Below are 17,869 nucleotides of genomic sequence, written 5' to 3'. Positions count from 1 at the left end.
ATTGTCATAAATGAAAGAGTCTGGGTGGAATTTACTAGTTTGGAAGGTACTAGCATTGCTAGTTGGGTAAAATATATTTCAGGTTCTTTTACTTAACGACTTCAATATGGGAAAAAAAAGATGCTGTATTATTTTTTATCCAGATGTCAGAGAATTGTTCACTAAGTGCATAACCTTGACACTGTTTATTTATAAAGTTTTTAATTAAAGTTGGTATTCAGAACTTCCTTCCAGCAGCTGTTGAGCAGTGATTTCACTAGTGGCCCTGACAGTTTGAGTGTCTAAATCTGAGAGACAGGAAATCAGTCTGCTGCTGTATGCAGACTTGTAGTAGAGGGTTTGTTAAAAACATATATACACATCCTAACTAATTTTTCAAAAATACTTCAATGTTCTAAATTAAGTAAGTTACTTACAGACTTGGAGGATAAGAACTAAAACCCTGATGCAATCCCAGATGAATTTATCAAAATTCTCTTGACAGCTTTAGAGGTGCTTTAGATATGGATAAAAAGCAGCTGAGGGAGGTGACAGTAAAAATATTATGCTACAAATATTTCAGCATCTAAGTTATTCAGTTAAGAATTTGCCTTCTTTTTTTTTTTTGTTTCAGTTTTCAGCAGGTATATGCGCAGTCAAGTTCAACTGGCATGAATTATAAAATATTAAAAAGAAATAACTTTCAAATTACATCCAAGTTGAAAATCCTAAAATGAAATATTCTTTAGTATTTACTATAGAGCAACAATATGATATAGCATACATAGAAAAAAAGCATATCTGATAGTAAAATTGTGGTTTTGTGCTTTTAAACACAAATCTTTAACAATCTGCCATTATCCTCCACCTGTCTGTTCTTGTGATTTCCTCATCTGACAAAATGCCACAGACTCTTTCACAAAAAGTTAAAATCTGTTACTTTTTATATGAATCTGACACCATATCCTTGTGGTCAGTTTAAGACAGTCAGCAAGTCAGCACTTTACATGTGCATACATATCCTTTGACAAATAAAGGGGGGAATAAACAGTCTGCTAATTTGTGAGATGAAGTTAGCACTTTAGAAATCAACCTCCTTCCTTGGTCTAATGCAAATAAATAAGATATAGTCATTTCAGTGCAGATGAAAGAACAGTCCTTTTGACTGTTCCCTTCTGTCCCTCAGGAAGGCTGCACAAACCACAGTACCTGTATATTTATTCTGCCTGAGGAATATAAGCCAAGCAGCAAATGGAAGGACACATCTCTGCTTACATTCCACACATACACACGCCAGGATAAGACTTGCTTTCAGTGTAGTTCTGTGAAGCCACACATTTCAGAACAGCCACCTGTGTTTTACAAAGATACGATTCATACCTGCCCTTGGGGGGTATATGGAGCCGGAGCTCTTCCTGAAAAGGCTGCAGCAACATCTCATCTATTTGAAGTTCTTGACATCCTTTTAAGGCCACGAGAAGGAGATGGGTTTGGCAGCTCCACGTGGCTCCCACACTGGAGGGTCTTGTTTGTGCTAAAACATTCCTGCTGCCTGTCTAAATGCTGCACTTTAGATGTGGTCAAGTGCACAGTCAAAAAACAGTGGTGACTCCTATCAGATGATTTGTAGGGATCAAAGAAGCAGGATCACTTTGAGACAGAGAACTTTTGAGAAACAGAAACTGAGGCAAGAAAGCAACAATAATTTTCTTAAATGCATTTTTTTTTTCATAAAGAGCTTCACATACTGTTCTTTAACTCATATCCACCTGTGACCTATGCAATATTTTTCTTCTTTAATTGCAAACAAAAGTAAATCAGTCCCTCAATATTTAGATTGCAGATGAATATTCATCAGTGGGTGAAACCTGAAAATATGCAATTCGCAGATTAGGTCCAAGACTTTCAAAACATTATCACCACCCAGTGAACTCATCTGTAAAACTATGCTTCAATTCAGTACACCTTTGCATCCTTAACAAGTTATCTGTCTATAAAAGTTGCCTGGTCCCAATACATACGTGAACTTTAGTCTTCTAGTGCTTGTGAAAGCCTACAGAGACTCATTCATCAGAGGTTGCTCCCTGACCTAGAGCTGACTACAGCTTTAGTTCCCATTACTTTTTCATGAAAGTTCTCACTTAACACTATGTGCATAGAATGAAATGTTTCCATTAAAAGTCTTTGAAAACATATGTTTAGCAGGACCTGCTGTTCCTGTCTTATTGCATTGTATCAGTCAGGAGAAGAGCAAAGATCTTGAAGAATGTTTCCTGTGTATTTTTGAAGCAGTTTGGAAGGTGGTGTTGTGTTTTGTTGCCATCAGTGATTGTAGGCTCTCTGTCTCTGCATCTCCAGTTATGTCCTGCTCATGTTCTGAGATAAGGGTTTCAAAGAATAAAGCCTTGTAATGGGAAAGTAAGGTTCAGAGAACAGGAGGATCTCTAATTGCTATTATTCTCATGGAGAAAAAGAAGTTTAGCCTTCTCTTTCTGATAAAGAGAAAATGCTCTACTTAATGAATACATTGATTAAGGAAATGCCTGGTCTTTGTATGACTGATTATGGTTTTACCTCTGTGTTAGAGCAACAGGATGAGGTTTCATGAGGCTTACAGTGGGGACCTAATATTGTATCATTTAACTGGCAAATTGTATTTCTTAAGTAAGTTTTACACTATCTGCAGGCCAAAGACCGACTAAAGGTTTTGGGTTTTTTTCCCCTCAGCATTTGAAATAGTTTCCAGCCAAAATCAGACAGCAGAGTAGAGATGGGGTGATGAGAGCTGTGCAATGTTGAGTTTAGTGAAATAGGCTTACATAACTGAGCCATGAGGTGTCCTGAAGTGGGGCATGAAAAGGTCAATGTGCCAGGGAGAAGGGCGTCAAAGGTACTCAGGGAAAATGGGGCATACTTTTCTAAATGATTCCAAATCTGCTGGTCTTTGGGATCTTGTCCAAAATGTGTGCTGGAAACGCCACCAATTGCTAATTTCTTAACAGCCTCTGCTTACATCTGCCCTCTGCTACAGGACAAACCATGCAGCCCTCAGTAGACCTAGGTAAGTGACAGCTAGGTATTTCATTTTGATCTGGGGAACACTCCCAGAGAGATCAAAAATAACCTTCAAACTTACTAATACAAAGAATTAAAAATATTAATACGAAGAATTAAAAATATTTAAGAACTACACCAGCCTGCAAGTTGAATTTGAAAAATAACAGATTAAATTGTTAATTACATTGGAAGTGGGGAAACTTATACAGGAGGCAATACTGCAGCAAAGAATTTCTTTCAGAATTAAAACAATCAGAAAATCATTCTAGTTTTATATGCGTGTATACATCTGTATATGTATATATATATATATATAATACTGATGTACTACTGATGTAGGGCAATACAAATAAAGTACAAAAATAGTCATCTGAGACAAATTTTATTGATTTTTTTTCACTTTGACAGACATAGAGAGACAGATATTTATAAATGTGCCTCGATATTTAGAAATTTTAAATATAAACAAAAATATTATACTTTCCCCAAAGGGCATTTTTTACTTCTAAGGAGCTAGAAAAGTGATACTTAAGGAACAATGGAGAAAGAATAAACACATGCAGGATGACGATGGGGTGGAGCAATATCTTGGAGCTATATTTAACTAATCTTTCCTTTTTTTGATGTTTTGCTTTATTGTGGGTTTGAGGGTTTTTTCCCAAAGATATCTACTAGACAAAGACAATTCCTGTTATCTCCATTGACATCAAATAAATAACTAAAAATAGGATTTCTGAATAGAGAAAATGATGTCATGCTTGGAAGCAATGCTGTTGTTGACTTTAGCTGGGAGAGGCAGTATTCAGTGTGAGTGGTAGATAGTGATTTGGAGCTAGATCAAGTCAGCAAACTTTCCATTAGAGCCCTTGAACACTCTTGTTCTGCTTTATCTTTAATCTCAGCAGGCAAGTAGCTCCTCCACAATCACTAAAGGGCTTATTCTGTGTTCAGATCATCTCTATGAAGTAACTGTCCTCTCTAGATCTGGATTCTATTTCACTGCTCTCACATGAATCTGACTATTCCATTACTTTGTTCAAAGGTGAAACACAACAACTTTGATGAGTAATTTCTACAGTTTAAACTTCAGCATGTGCTGTTTCAGCAACATGATTTTTAAAAAACCCAAAGTTAATATTCCACAAGGAATCCTCAGACATTATAATTTTTTTCATTTATTTTTACCAGAACATGCATAATAAGCAACTCTAAATAAAAAATAAAACAAGATTTGATTATAGTTAATCAAAGTGTCATTAAAATTGATAATGCTATTAGTTTAAGTTCATAAAATGCAAGGGAACAAATGATCTCAGAAATTTGCTAGTTTTTTCAATTTATGATAAACTTCATTCTCCTTCTTTCTCTGTCTCAGAGTTTCATTCCCATTGCCCCTTCAAGCAGGAAACAAAGAGCCAAGCCCAGATTCCAGCATCTGGAGCTGATGTCACATCTGTTTAATAATCAGACTAAGGTTTTTCAGGTCTAGGAATTGTCTGAAGAATTAAAATGCATTTATAGCTTTTAAATGATCATCTTACATATTGAGAATTTCTATGGGAAGATGATCCTGTCAAACTAATACAACACTGTAAAAATTTGCCAGATGAACCCACTTTAGACTAATGAGTCTTTATTTTCATATACATACACCCATCCCCTCTGTAGATTTGAGTGTCGCAGACATTTCTCCACAGAAATCCTTTCTTTCAGATTTCTGCGTCTTCGGGAGGCCAGAGGCCCCCGAAGAGAAGGTGAACAATTATTATCAGCTGCTGGGGAATGCAACAGGAACACCTTGATTGGCTCATTTTCTATGTTTATAATTAAGGGCCAATCACCAGTGCAAGCCAGGGGACTGAGTCCTTGGCCACAGCTTTGTTGTAGATTCTTTTCTATCTATTCTTAGCCTAGCCTAGCTTCTCTGCAAACCTCTCTCTATATTCTTTTTAGTATAACTATAATGTATTATATCATATATTAATAAATCAAGCCTTCTGATTCAAGATACAAGATTCACCGTCTTTCTCTCGCCAGCTGCGCCCATTCAGGTGCGGTAATAATTTGAGGACATTTGTGCATGTTCCAAATAAATACCATTCTTTTGAAGGCACAATTTTTTTTTACTGTGAAGACACCTAAAGCTTCAAGCATCCCTTTGAAGTGTGCATTGCCAGAGCTCCAGCACCTCGTCAGTAACCATGGTGTTTCTGAGAGCCCCTCGTTCAGGTACCTGTGCTGCCCACTGCTGTACTGGGCTGAGTATTCAGGAGCCAGGAGTGCTCCAAGAGCTCCCTTTATCTGGGCCAGTGCCAACGGCCTTGGTTCTAACAACCCATCTGAGATGTATCATAGTCTAGCACTTTTCTAGACTAATTAGCAATGTCTTGGAGACAGGTCAATAACTTCCTTTGCAGATGATTAAAAAGTTCTCAGGTAATGTCAGGGAGGGGAGTTCATTTGGCGGAGGGGTTGATTTTGGCTCATTATTTTACATTTGAAGCACCTCGTCATAAATTTCTCCACTAGGCTGACATTTTAGATTGCACCAATTATTCTTCATAGCTGAAGTTATCTATATTAAATTGTTACAAGCAGTCATGTGTAGCAATATATGCTTTTACCACATAGAACAAAAAATAAGAATAGTATTTTTCTAGTAGTAAGCAAATCATCGGGAGACTAGAGACAGTATTTGGACTTCATAGCCTCAAATTTGCCTCAAAGCCCTTCATTTAAAAGAAAAAAAGTTATGCAACACTTCAGCAGAATTATTCAGATGAATTATCTTAATCCCTTCTCCTTCAATTTTAAAATTTTATGAAAATTAGGAAAAAATAAAGTGAGTTTTCAAAATGAGTGTTGCTATAAGCCATTCTAAGCTGCATTGTTTTTTTGCCTGTAGGTCAAAAAAGATAGAAAAAGATAGAAAATCTAATTGTCTTTGAAATGCCAGACTTTTTTCAGTACTGGATCTCATTACTATTGTGCTTCCATGACTTAGTTTTTCTCAAGTTTTGAGGCTTATAATTTTATATATATTATATAAAATTATATACCTTATAATTTTAACAAATTTATTCAAAATACAATTAAGTTTCCCAACAGATAATTATAAAAAGTGACTCTGACCTTTTATTCATGACTCATATCATCAAGTTGTCCACTGTGACGTAGTTTTAAATAAAGTTTATTTTCCAGTTTGATCTAGTATTTAAAAACAACAAGACTTATGAGACCTGACCTCTTACTCTCTTTGTTCTATGCTAGTTTGTAACTTTAGATTAATACCCTTTCTTTTCACATGTGCAATGAGAAGCTGCAGAAATTAAGGGGAATATTCGCATAATGCAAAGACAAGATATAAATTGATTTCTCCTGGACTACTGCTTTCTTCTGACTCCATTTTGCAACCTGTAAAATGTGCAGTTAGTATTAATCTAATAGCAGGGCTTGAATGATTACTACCTTAGAGTTATGAGACTTTAAAAAAAGCTCTACAGTAGAAAAATAAATCACATTTTTCCTCAGCTCAGAGTGAGACAAGCAGCATGACTTGAGATAGTAATTTTATGAAACATGTTAAAGGTTAAAATAAAATTACTTATACCATTGGCCTCTCAATGGGTTTTACAGTCTGGCTAAAATTACTGGAGACCTAAAAATCAACTCATTTTGCATTTAACTGAAATAGCTGAGGAATTATACAAAGTAAAAAGAACTTAACAAACAAATATTTTGGGAAGTTTTATGTTCTTTCAAAAGGGAAAAATATTTGAAATGGAATGAAGCATTTTGCTCAACAAAAATGTAGGGTTTTTTTATTTCAGGTTAGTTAATGCTTTTTTCTAGCCTTCTTTTTAATTTCAGTCACATTGAAATGAAAAGTACACCTGTGTAAAAAAAGGTTGAAATGCTTCATTTAAAAACTGTCAAAACAACATTTCTACATCTCCTTTTTTACCCTAACAGAAAATATACAGAGATGTCACTCAAATAATTGTTTTTCAATACTATCTTTAGTAAAGGTTCTAAACGATAATGAAGATTATTTTGCTCAACCCAGCAGGATAAATAAAAGTCTAAATGTAAACAGAAGAAATAATTGTTCAGATTATCCCACTTTAACCCTCAGTCACAGTAATAAACAATTTCTTAGTAATTTCACCTAGAGATGACTGTTAATCATAATTTTGGGTAACTTCAGTAACAAAGAGAGGGATGTGAAGAATTAAAGTATCTGTTTTCTCTAGTCAAAGTGCATTATCATTTTAGGTAGAAACAGATGCTTTTTTGCATATAGATCAGATCCTGCAAATTGTGGACTTATCATAGAAAGAGCCAGCAGTGAGTATTTCCTTGTCCTTTTGTTTTGAATGAACTATACAGAATATTTGAAACTTATTTCCTTTAGCTTCACTACACTGAAAACACACTAATCCTAATATTAATAATACTTCGTTAGCAGCCACAGTCGGAATCTGTCATTAGCATATTGTCATTTCATTTATTTCCTATAAAAGTAGGTAAATACTCATCATCTGAGTAATTTCATGTTGCACTGGCAATACAAAATACATTATAAAGAACAATCATGCTCTGATGGCATTGGATTACATAGTTTATTGGGTCTATTCCATCTATAATTTTCATGATGGCTTCTTGAGTGACTTATGCTGCACTAATCTGCTGCTCCATAGTTGAAATGGATTTAGAGCAAATCTTTCTCCACAGGTGGCATTTCCCAGTAATGAATCCTGCCATTCAATTATATAATCAGAGTAATTTCTTCATGTTAAAAAAAGACCCCTTCTTGAGTGGCACATAAATTACCACCGGATTAAATTAGTGCTACTGCCAGGGCTTTGAGATTTCTCCAGTTGACAGACAGCACAGTACTGCTAATGATGAAGAGAAAACATGTCAAATCAGACATTTTTCAACTTTATTTTTCCATCTCTTCACATTGGTTTCTTTGTACTTGCTTTTACAATATTGTGGGCTTTGAGTATCTTTGAAATTATTGTACCCAGGGTGCGCCCAGAGTCACCACAGGAGACTTTCAGTGCTTCTGTTTAGAAATGTTCATCTTTACTGAGGAATGACCAGTTGGGTTGAATAAGAAGAAAGAATAAATTTAAAAAAATAAATTTTAACACTAATAATATACTTGGTTTACAAATGGTAATAAACTTCTGCTGAGTATGTCAGTTTGATTTACCCTTCTACATCAAAGCTAGCACAGCATTAGAGAATTTGCAAAATCAGAGCTCTCTCCTGAGCGCAACAGGGTATCATATTTTGCGTACACAGGCAGTGGCGAGAATACTAAAACTACTAATTTGTTAACCTTAGACTTGGTCCCACGGTAAGCCCTCAAATAAAACAAACAAAAGATCTGTATGGCTTGCAGAGCTACTGCTGATGGATTTCTAGCTACTTTGTGCCTGTCATGCCAATCTTTCAGTGAAAAAAAAGATCCAGTTTGACAAATAAATAGTAAATATATAAATTAATTGAAAGCATAGTTTTTATTTCTTTAAGTAGAAGTGAAGGGAGGGAACACAAAGTGACACAAGCAAAAATAGCTAGTTGAAAGGGAGGAAAAGGGGCAAATATTTAAGTGTTTTCTATTGCAGTTGCGAAGCATGTTTGCTTTCAGATGTTACATTTTACCACAGACTTCACCACAGCAGACTAAAAGTATGCAGGGCATCTGTAAAAAGTTAATAAACATTGCTGTTGTTCCCGCAGAAGCATCTTAAACTGTACTAGCACTCTTGGTGATAGAGTTGGTGCTACAGCTCCCCTTTCACAGAGAGCTGAGCACACCTCAGCCTGACCTGGTGCACCTGAAGTGTGCACGTTCCCTTACCAGCAGAGTAACACCACCTCTCTACACAGGCTCACTGGGAGCCCTGCCTCACTCCTCTATTACCTGCTCCTAAGTTTCAACCCAAAGAAGAAAAAGAGAGTAAGGTAGTGTTTCACAGTGACACTTCCATGAGAGCTTCCACTTTTAAACAGTTTTTTTACAGCACGGAGAGCCAAGTCTTAGGTACATCTCTCCATTACACAAACAATGTCACAGAGTCCACCCCACAGATCTTCCTTTCAGCTACTTAAAACCATTATCTATGTGCTTAATTACTGGATAAATGCTGGTGGATAAAAAAACAAACCTAAAAACAACCACCAAAACCAGAAAACTAACAAAATAAACAAAACAAACCACACATCTGAAACCCTGCTCTTTTGTTCTTGGTCCCATACCAACCAGTATCTGTTAGGACCCCTTACAAACTTCCGTGTGAAACAAAGGACTATTCTTTGAGCTCAAATGTTTCCTTTAAGAACATTTGCTCTTGAAAGACTTTTTCAGAATCTGTCCTGTTCCCTAGGGTCAATGCATCAGACAACTTCTTTGAGACACCTTTGACCTTAATTTGAGACATACTCAGTGGGTAACTGCCTAGAGACTAGGACATAATGCTTCACAGATCTGAGATCCAAACTTTTACCCTTCAGTACACAGCCCCACAAGAATGGCAGTGCCATTGTGGAAAAGCAGTCAGCTTTGATTCATACCTTTTCTTTAGGTACCAATACTACACAGAAAAAAACCTTCCCAGCAGACATTTAAGAAAAACTTCATTCACACAGAAAATTGCTTCCTGGACTTAGGAGACTGTACATGACCATGAAGGAGAGCAACAGCAACAGTAAATATAAACCATGGAGGGTAGCTATTCATTAAAAAGTTAAAAAAAAAAAAAAAAAAAAAAAAAAAAAAAAAAAAAAAAGCTAGAGCACCGAACAAAATAGAGAGATTATGACTATTCCAGTAAGTACTGGACAAATAACAGGTCACCAGGGATTTGCAAATTTCTGAGAGTAACAGAAAGCACGTGTACACACACAAAAATTTGTGAAAGATATCAGACGCAAAGGGTATAAATTTTTGTTGCTGTAAACTTTTCTTTACACCATTTTCAAAATCTATCTACTAACTTTTACAAACATAAGTTGAAGGAAAGCTTTACAGTATAATTTTATTGGTAATATAGTTATTCAAATTACTTTTTAAAAATAATTTATAGTTTATTCAATGCTACTTAATAAAAGCATCTATGCACTTCATACATATGTCTGCTTGACACATAAAAATGTGAAATTTAGTTAAATAATCTGTTAGAAGTTGTCACCCATGTATTGGTGAGCATATAAAATATATGACAATTTTTATATTACTTCAGTATCGTAGCCATGAATAAATTATCCTTTATAGAATCATAGAATGGTTTGAGGCAAAAAGCTGTTGAGTACCTGAGATTTCTCCCTCTCCTGACTTATCATGACTTCTCTGTCCAGGACCCACATTTTCCCTATTCTTTCTCTTCTCACTGATTTACATAAAGAATATTATTATGTTGATGTCCTTGATGTCCTTGGCCAGATTTACTTCCGCCACTGTTTTAGCTTTCCTTACCTGCTCGCTGGCTGCTCAGACAATTTCTTTGTATTCCTCCCAAGATACCTTTCACCACTTCCACCATCTTTAAACTACCTGTTTGTGTTTAACTTTGTTCAAGAGCTCTATTACCAATTTTCTGTCTGTAGGGATACATTTCTGTTGACTCTGGAGGAGAGAATCCTCAACTATCGCCCAGCTCTCTTGGGCCCGTCTTCTCTCCAGGGCTCCATCCCATGACAGTCTATCAAAGAGATCATTGAATTCTGCTCTCCTGAAGCTTAGGATAATGAGCTTTTTTTGTTGCCTCACAGATCTCAAACTTCATTGCTGAATTGTCAAAGCAGCCCAAGTTACCTTTGTCTTCACATCCCCCACTATCTCCTCCTTGTTGTTGAGAACAAGGTCCAGCACAGCCTTTCCTCGTTGCATCCTCCGTAACTTTGGGAAGAAGGTTGTTATCAATGCACTCTAGGAACCTCCTGGATTGCCTGTGTCCTGCCCTGAGGTCCCTTCAAAAGATGCTGGTGTGGTTGGAGTCCCCCATGAGGGCCAGGTCTTGAAAACACAAGGCTGTGCCTCTCTGTCTGTTGGGGGCTTCATTGTCTTGGTCTTCTGGGCCACACAATAAAACCACCTGCCTCTGTCCTCCCTTTAATCCTGACCAGAATCTGAATACCTTTGTTTGTAAAGCTCAGTACTGGTATGAGAATCTGGTGGTATTCAAACATTTTCATGAGTAAAAAAAAATTGTAGAAAACAGACAAGCACGGTGGAATGACAGAGCCATTGATAGTAGGATCTCTTGTTTATCAACTCTGGCTCACATTGAGTGAATAAACTATTCTAAATTCTTGTGCATATCCAAAGTCTTTCTTCCCCTTCCTCCCCACTTCCAGCCAGGACCAGTCACTTGAGCACACACTCAGAGCACACACATTTCTCAACAATTCTCTAAGATTTTATTATTGTGTGGTTTGGATAGGAATTTTAATTAGAATACAAGAAGTCTGACATTCACACAGACTTTTGAAATATCTTCTGCCATTTGTTGAAATACACAATGTACAATGACATTAAAGCAGAACTTCAGTTTCTCTTTTTCTTAATTGATTGCATTACTCCAAATAAATGCCCAAATATCAAAATTATGAGAACAATTGTATTATGACAAAACCAGGCTTATGTCCCGCTTCCCTCCTGCAATAAAACATGTATAAACAATGTAAAATAACTGCTTTGCTCTATCACCATCCACTAGCCATGTCTTATTCACCTTATCTACTTTTCTCATCACATTAATAATTGAAGGTCACATCACATGGGATCTTCCTCGGCCTTTCAATTGCCTGACTGAAAGGAGGAATATAGAATTTTCATTTTGGTGTGGAAGTCTCCTCATTTAACTATGAAGACAAAAAATTGTCAGGAGGCTTTTTTTTTATTGTTGGGGCTTAGTGGCTTTTTTTTTTGGATTTTGTTTGGTTTTTTGGGGGGAGGGGTATGGTTGTTGTTGTTTTGGTTTGTTTGTTTTGGTTTGGTTTTTTTGGGGTTGTGAGCCAGGTTGGGAGTTTTTTGCTCCCTCTTTTTTTTATACAGTGTGTAAGGAAATGGAATGTGTAACAGCACTCCAGGACAGTTTTTTCATCAGAAAAATGTTTCCAGTTAGTTTTCAAGCAGCATTAATTCATGATTCTGCATAACATTTGATGCAAAGTAGTCTTGCACTATGTAAATTCTCAAACTGTTGGCAGTTTTCTGATACCTAAATAAGATAAAGGTAATGACTGAAAAAAACTGCATAAAAATGAGGGTGAAATGCTTACACCGGAATAGAACTAATGATAAAATAATCAGGTGGAATTCATTTTTGATCTTTCTCTCTCTCAAAACTGGCATAGAATGTGGTCTTTATGGACTCTGAGCTTCCCACAGCATAAAATAACCATAATTCCGTAGGGAAAGGAAATATGTAAATTTTAAGAAAGAAAGAATAAAGATCAGCTATAAAAAATATAGCATAACCAATTGAGGAAATGACAAGGTAAGAAAGAAGGAGACAACACTACATTTTCCTCCTTTTTTAACGCTCTCAAGACCAGTGGTTTATGAAACCAAATTCAAGTCATAACCCTGACCCTTTTCTAATGGAAGCATAATTCTACATCTAGATCAGGCTTTTATTCTACCATTGGCTTGCTTCACAGTTTTTACTTCATTAAGTTTTGTCTGGGATTAGCAATAATTGGTATATTTAGGGTTGAAATCATTGTTGAGGATAGCTGGTGATTTAATGCTAAAGTAAACTCCTGCAAAGCTGCCTGTACTTAGGTTTTATATTCACAATAACTACTTGGTAAAGTACAAACATGGGACAGGAAGGAAGTATTATGTAAGAGGAAATGTGAAGCTGGATTGAAAATGTGATTCAAATATGAGTCCGGAAAGAGCAGTAAAAAATGATTGAGTTTTAGATAGTGCTTCTGCTCTGAAGATTTTCCTTGTCTGAAAGAAAACACAGGGCTAGTTTCAGTGAATTTGGCAGCATTAGGATTCTTTTCAGAATAAGCTGTGAGATAACTATGTGGAGCTTTGAAGACTAGACATAGCTGAGGTGGTTATAGAACAAAAGCATTGAAATGTGTATGCCATTGGGTTAGGCCTTCTTAAGGTCAGGATAGGACCCGTGGGCTGGCATGCTTGGACTAACTGGGGTTTGCAGATGCTATTTAAACCATCATCATCTGATTCAAGTAGGAGTTGCTTGGTTTATCAAGAACTATAAAATCAAATTCAGAGAAGATTTAAAATAAAGCATTCAATTTACCATAAATTCTTTTTGCATCTAGCTTTATTCATACTCCTTTTTTGGGGAGGGAAATAAGTATGGTACTCATACACTGGCTTTCACTTATTTAGTCTTTTTTATTGTGATTCTACCTTCTTTTCAAACAATAACATTCTTAAATCAACTTTTTACTACATGCTGTGTACTTCTTATAAAATGCTTTTACAGGAAAGCCATTTTGTTTTTAGTTTGCCACTGAAAATTTTCAAGAAAATGACAGAGGCAAAAAAATGTCCCAGAACCTTGAACCATAACTCAGTTGTAAACGTCAGCTACTGTATTTCCTTCATATCTGTTTTCTGAGTACTGTTACAACAGCTCTGTTGCCATGGTCTTGTTTTTCTCTCAGCTGAGTTCATTCCCAACCATTGTAAACAAATTAACACAAATTATTAGTTTTCTCATTTTGGCACAATGACAGAGTGGTGTCTTACTCCCAGTCACATGAATGAAACACGTTCTCTCCAGCATTTAACACTTGACAATGCTTATCTTCCTTGAACTTTACTGAATGCATATGGTGTAGTCATTGTGGATACACTGGAGAAGCCCTTACTCATTTTCAACAACACTTACTCGTGCCTCCAGTGCCAGAGAAGTAATCTGGCTTCAAAGGAGTGCCAGCTGTATGGGTGCATCTACATTGCGTCAAGCTGATACAGTAGATTGAGGAATGTTTTATATTATGTTTTCAGATTTTTACAGCTTTGCAGCCAGGAGTGTGTATATTTTACATAAATATTGCAAAAAGAAACCAATAGCCTTGATTTTTGAAAGAAGCATTAAATTAAACAATGAACAGATGGAAGACATTTTTTTCCTTCTTCAACAGAATTAGGTGACATTTAAAATATTCTAGACACTGAATCTAATCCTTTTCTCTCATAACTGGCGTTACTCTTAGCCTTTCATTTTACTCCTTTAATAAAAAATATAATTATACTAAGACCATTTCTTCCTTTATGTTTTCATTGTTCTTTTTCTCAGTTTATTTCTGTGGAAATTCCTGAGTGAAAGGAAGCTCTGTTAACCTGTGTCTTCAACAGACACACACCCACCCCTTTCACTACATTTCAAAGCTTGATTTTCCTTCTACTGAAATCAAGGCTATTATATTCACATCTTTCATCCAACTCTGTCATAAATTCAGTGAGCCATACCATCTGAAGAGGTTTCTTTCTCTCTACTGACTATTAAGTTACTAGCCACAAATATCTTCATTAAAATAAATATGAATTCCATCTTCAGTAATACAGCCAAAATAAAAGAATGAATGATGTGTGCTTCAAATTCTTTCCAACTTTTTGCCCTGAAGAGTCAACTTCAGGAAATGCATGAACACACTGCCCTATGAACTCCTTCCATTAATGCTCATCTCTTGCAGCTGGGAACCAGAACATCCCAGCACTGCATATAATAGAGAGGTAATCGAAATTATGATTTGAAGTTTGATTGCTTAATTCCTCTCTTTGACTTCTGGTTTTCCCTTGTTCTTTGGAAACATATTTATGTAGTAGTCAACAAATAAATGTCCTTGCGTTTATGCACAAACACAGCCATCTTAATTTCCTTGACCTGAAGACAGGAAACCTCGTATGAATTTGGCAGCACTCAACACAGAAGGGAGTGGTGAGGTGAACACTTGCCTAGCTCCCAAACTGAGTTAGAACTGTCCATAGAACACATCACCTCTCCTATACCTTTCAGTGTATTGCATGCCAAAGGATACATAATCAGATTACTGATATTACAAACCAAAGTGTTAATGAAATGCTACATTCTGCAAGAATGTCTTCCTGTTTTGACAAAGTCTTTTGTCTCCATGTTGATAATGACCTTTATCTTAATGAGAAAGAAGAGTATCCAGTTCTCTGTGAAAATCTAGTTTCTTTAATTATTTCCCATTAATTCCACTGCTTGCTAACACATGCTCTGTTATGCTATCCTTTGGGAAAACTGCTTCCTGCCCCTGTAAATCACCCAGGAAAAATCTTTAATCATCTTTGACAGAAAGGTGTAAAAGATTTTACTCAAAGTACTAAAAAATGTGAATGGTTCGCATCTGCAGGTAAGCTTGTTTTCTCAGCCTCTCTTTACTTCTAGCTATTCTACAAGTACACTAAGCCATTCTTCCCTCTGTATTTCTTAAAACCTCACAACAGAACACAACCAAAAATAGTCTTAAGTTCTCATCATCAGCTTCCAAACTAATAAGCAGGCAATGGTATCTGAAATTCTTGCACCATATGATGCAGAGGGAGAGGAGGACATGATTAGAAGCATCTCTCCCTTGGAAACAGTTGTCTGTGCCTAGTTCCCTGATTAATGTCTTTAACTGCACTGGAATAAAGTTTCTGTTGAAAGGATTTGTTAACAGTGGCACTAATTTAATTTTTGCATGACCCTCTGTGACTTAAATTTTAGCTATACAAATGGTGCTTTAACGTTTATACTATTGGTCTGGCTTGAGAGAAAGAGCCTCAGGCTAAAAGACATACCACAATAACAAGTCAATTTAAATCACTAGAAGCAATAAATGAAATGAAAAATTTCCACCTCTTTTTTTTCTCAAAATGCCTCATTTAAATATATAGTTTTCAAAATCTGTTCTTTTGAAAAAGTGGGGTTTAGTTTGTGCCTTTTTAATGAAAAGAGCTATATTGTAAGCATACAAAGCAGATGTTCATAGAAGTAGATACCTACATTATGTAAATATAGTCAACTGCCCAGCCTTTAGTGGATCTCCGTTAATCCATATTCTGGTATCAGGATAAATTTTGTTTGATGTATAAACAATGCTAATACAGCTATAGATGGCAGTCTATTTTAATAAGTACTACACTAGTAATCCTTACTTACAGTTTAATATGTATATTTAGACTCCTTTTGAGTGTTATTTCTATATATTATGAATTAGAACCAAATAAGTGTTTTTAAAATAGTACTTTTCCTAAGAAAAGTGTTATTTAAGAATTAAAGTAAAAACAGTAATGAGAACACTACTTTACAGTGATAAAAATATACTAAAGATGATAAATGTGAAATTTTGTAAATAGTTATGTCATGACTTCTCTGTTTCACATAAAAAATAAAGTCTCTCTCTTCAATCAGTAAAAAAGTTTCCCATCACCTCAATGGTACAGCATCAGATCTGTCAAAAACCACAATCCTCTTGCATTATATGTCTGTTCAGAGTATATTTCATGGGCTGTAAATCATCCTCAGCATTTCTCTAAGAAACTGCTCTGTTAACAAGTCTCTTCCATTGGCTAAGCAGCAGGCAGCCCCTGCAAACTCTGTCATCAACAGACCAAGAGTGCACCCACATTGCAGAAAGAGCATCTGAAAGAGAAGCTGAGGCATGGCTCACTTTAGCACAACTAGGAAGGAGGAAAGAAAAAAACCCCAATAATAGTAATAATAAAAAAGAAGTAAAATACTTTCTTAGAAATATATCAGTGTTGTCATTCCATAGCCTCACTGACACAACAGAACTATGAACAGCCAGAGCATATATAGAAAAGAAATAAAGTGCCACACAAAAATTGTGATGTATTTTATTTTTTTCTTTTTCTCCTAGAGGACTTTACTGACTCTGAAAGGAAAAGAAATGCCATACTGAAGTTTAAATATGTTTCATCCTTCGTAAATGTACACTCACCCGCAGAACCTCGCTTCAGGAATTACCTCAGATTGATGCAGGCATGAACAGTCAGCAGCCCGGAAAAACAGCTTACAAGTAAGAAAAATGTAGTACACCAAGCAAAACACAGCACAACATTGTGTTCTATGTGGAAGTGAAAAACCTTGGCCCTTGTATTTATCACCCCATTCCATTACCCGCAGCAGTTTATGCGAGGGCTGGTATGAGTAGGCATCAGAGGTGAATATTAAACACACAAGCAAGCTTTATAAATACAATATGGAAATCTGCCGTGGTTTCCTTGGCCCTGGAGGCTCCAGGCACGCCAAAGAGCCCCCTGGCTGATGCCCACCCTCCCCTGCAAGATGCCTTCTCCCCACCAAGCACCCAAGCACAGCGGCCTGCTGAAAAGTACTAAATCATTAAAAAAAAACAAAACAAAACAAAAACAAAAACACTGAGCTCACATAAAGGGGATTATAGTAAGCAAGAACTGCAGAGGAAAACTTCAGGCTGAATGATTGTTTACTCAAGTAATCATATCCTAAAAGCTGAATTATCTCTTCCCTCCACAGTCATAGGGGGCTCTAGATACTGAAGCCACCGTGTCTTTTAATAAAACATGAGGAAATAGAGGCAGGATGTGCCCAACAGATTACTTTTCATAAGGGTGAAAAATTCCTGAGGAAAAATATTGGAAAAAAAATTACAACCTTTTTATCTTTTATAGACAAACAATTTCAGGTAGAAATCCTTATGGAGGCAGTAAAACTAATTAAAATTTTTTCTTGTTTGGCTCCTGGTCAAGATAATAGGTCTTGGATGGTAATGATGATTATTACTGTTCTTGTTAAAAATAGAGGCCTAAAGT

Source organism: Ammospiza nelsoni, chromosome 6 (genome assembly GCF_027579445.1).
Source record: "Ammospiza nelsoni isolate bAmmNel1 chromosome 6, bAmmNel1.pri, whole genome shotgun sequence".
Lineage (NCBI taxonomy): Eukaryota > Metazoa > Chordata > Aves > Passeriformes > Passerellidae > Ammospiza > Ammospiza nelsoni.
The sequence above is the reverse complement of the archived record's forward strand: the minus strand, read 5'-3'. Positions refer to the sequence as shown.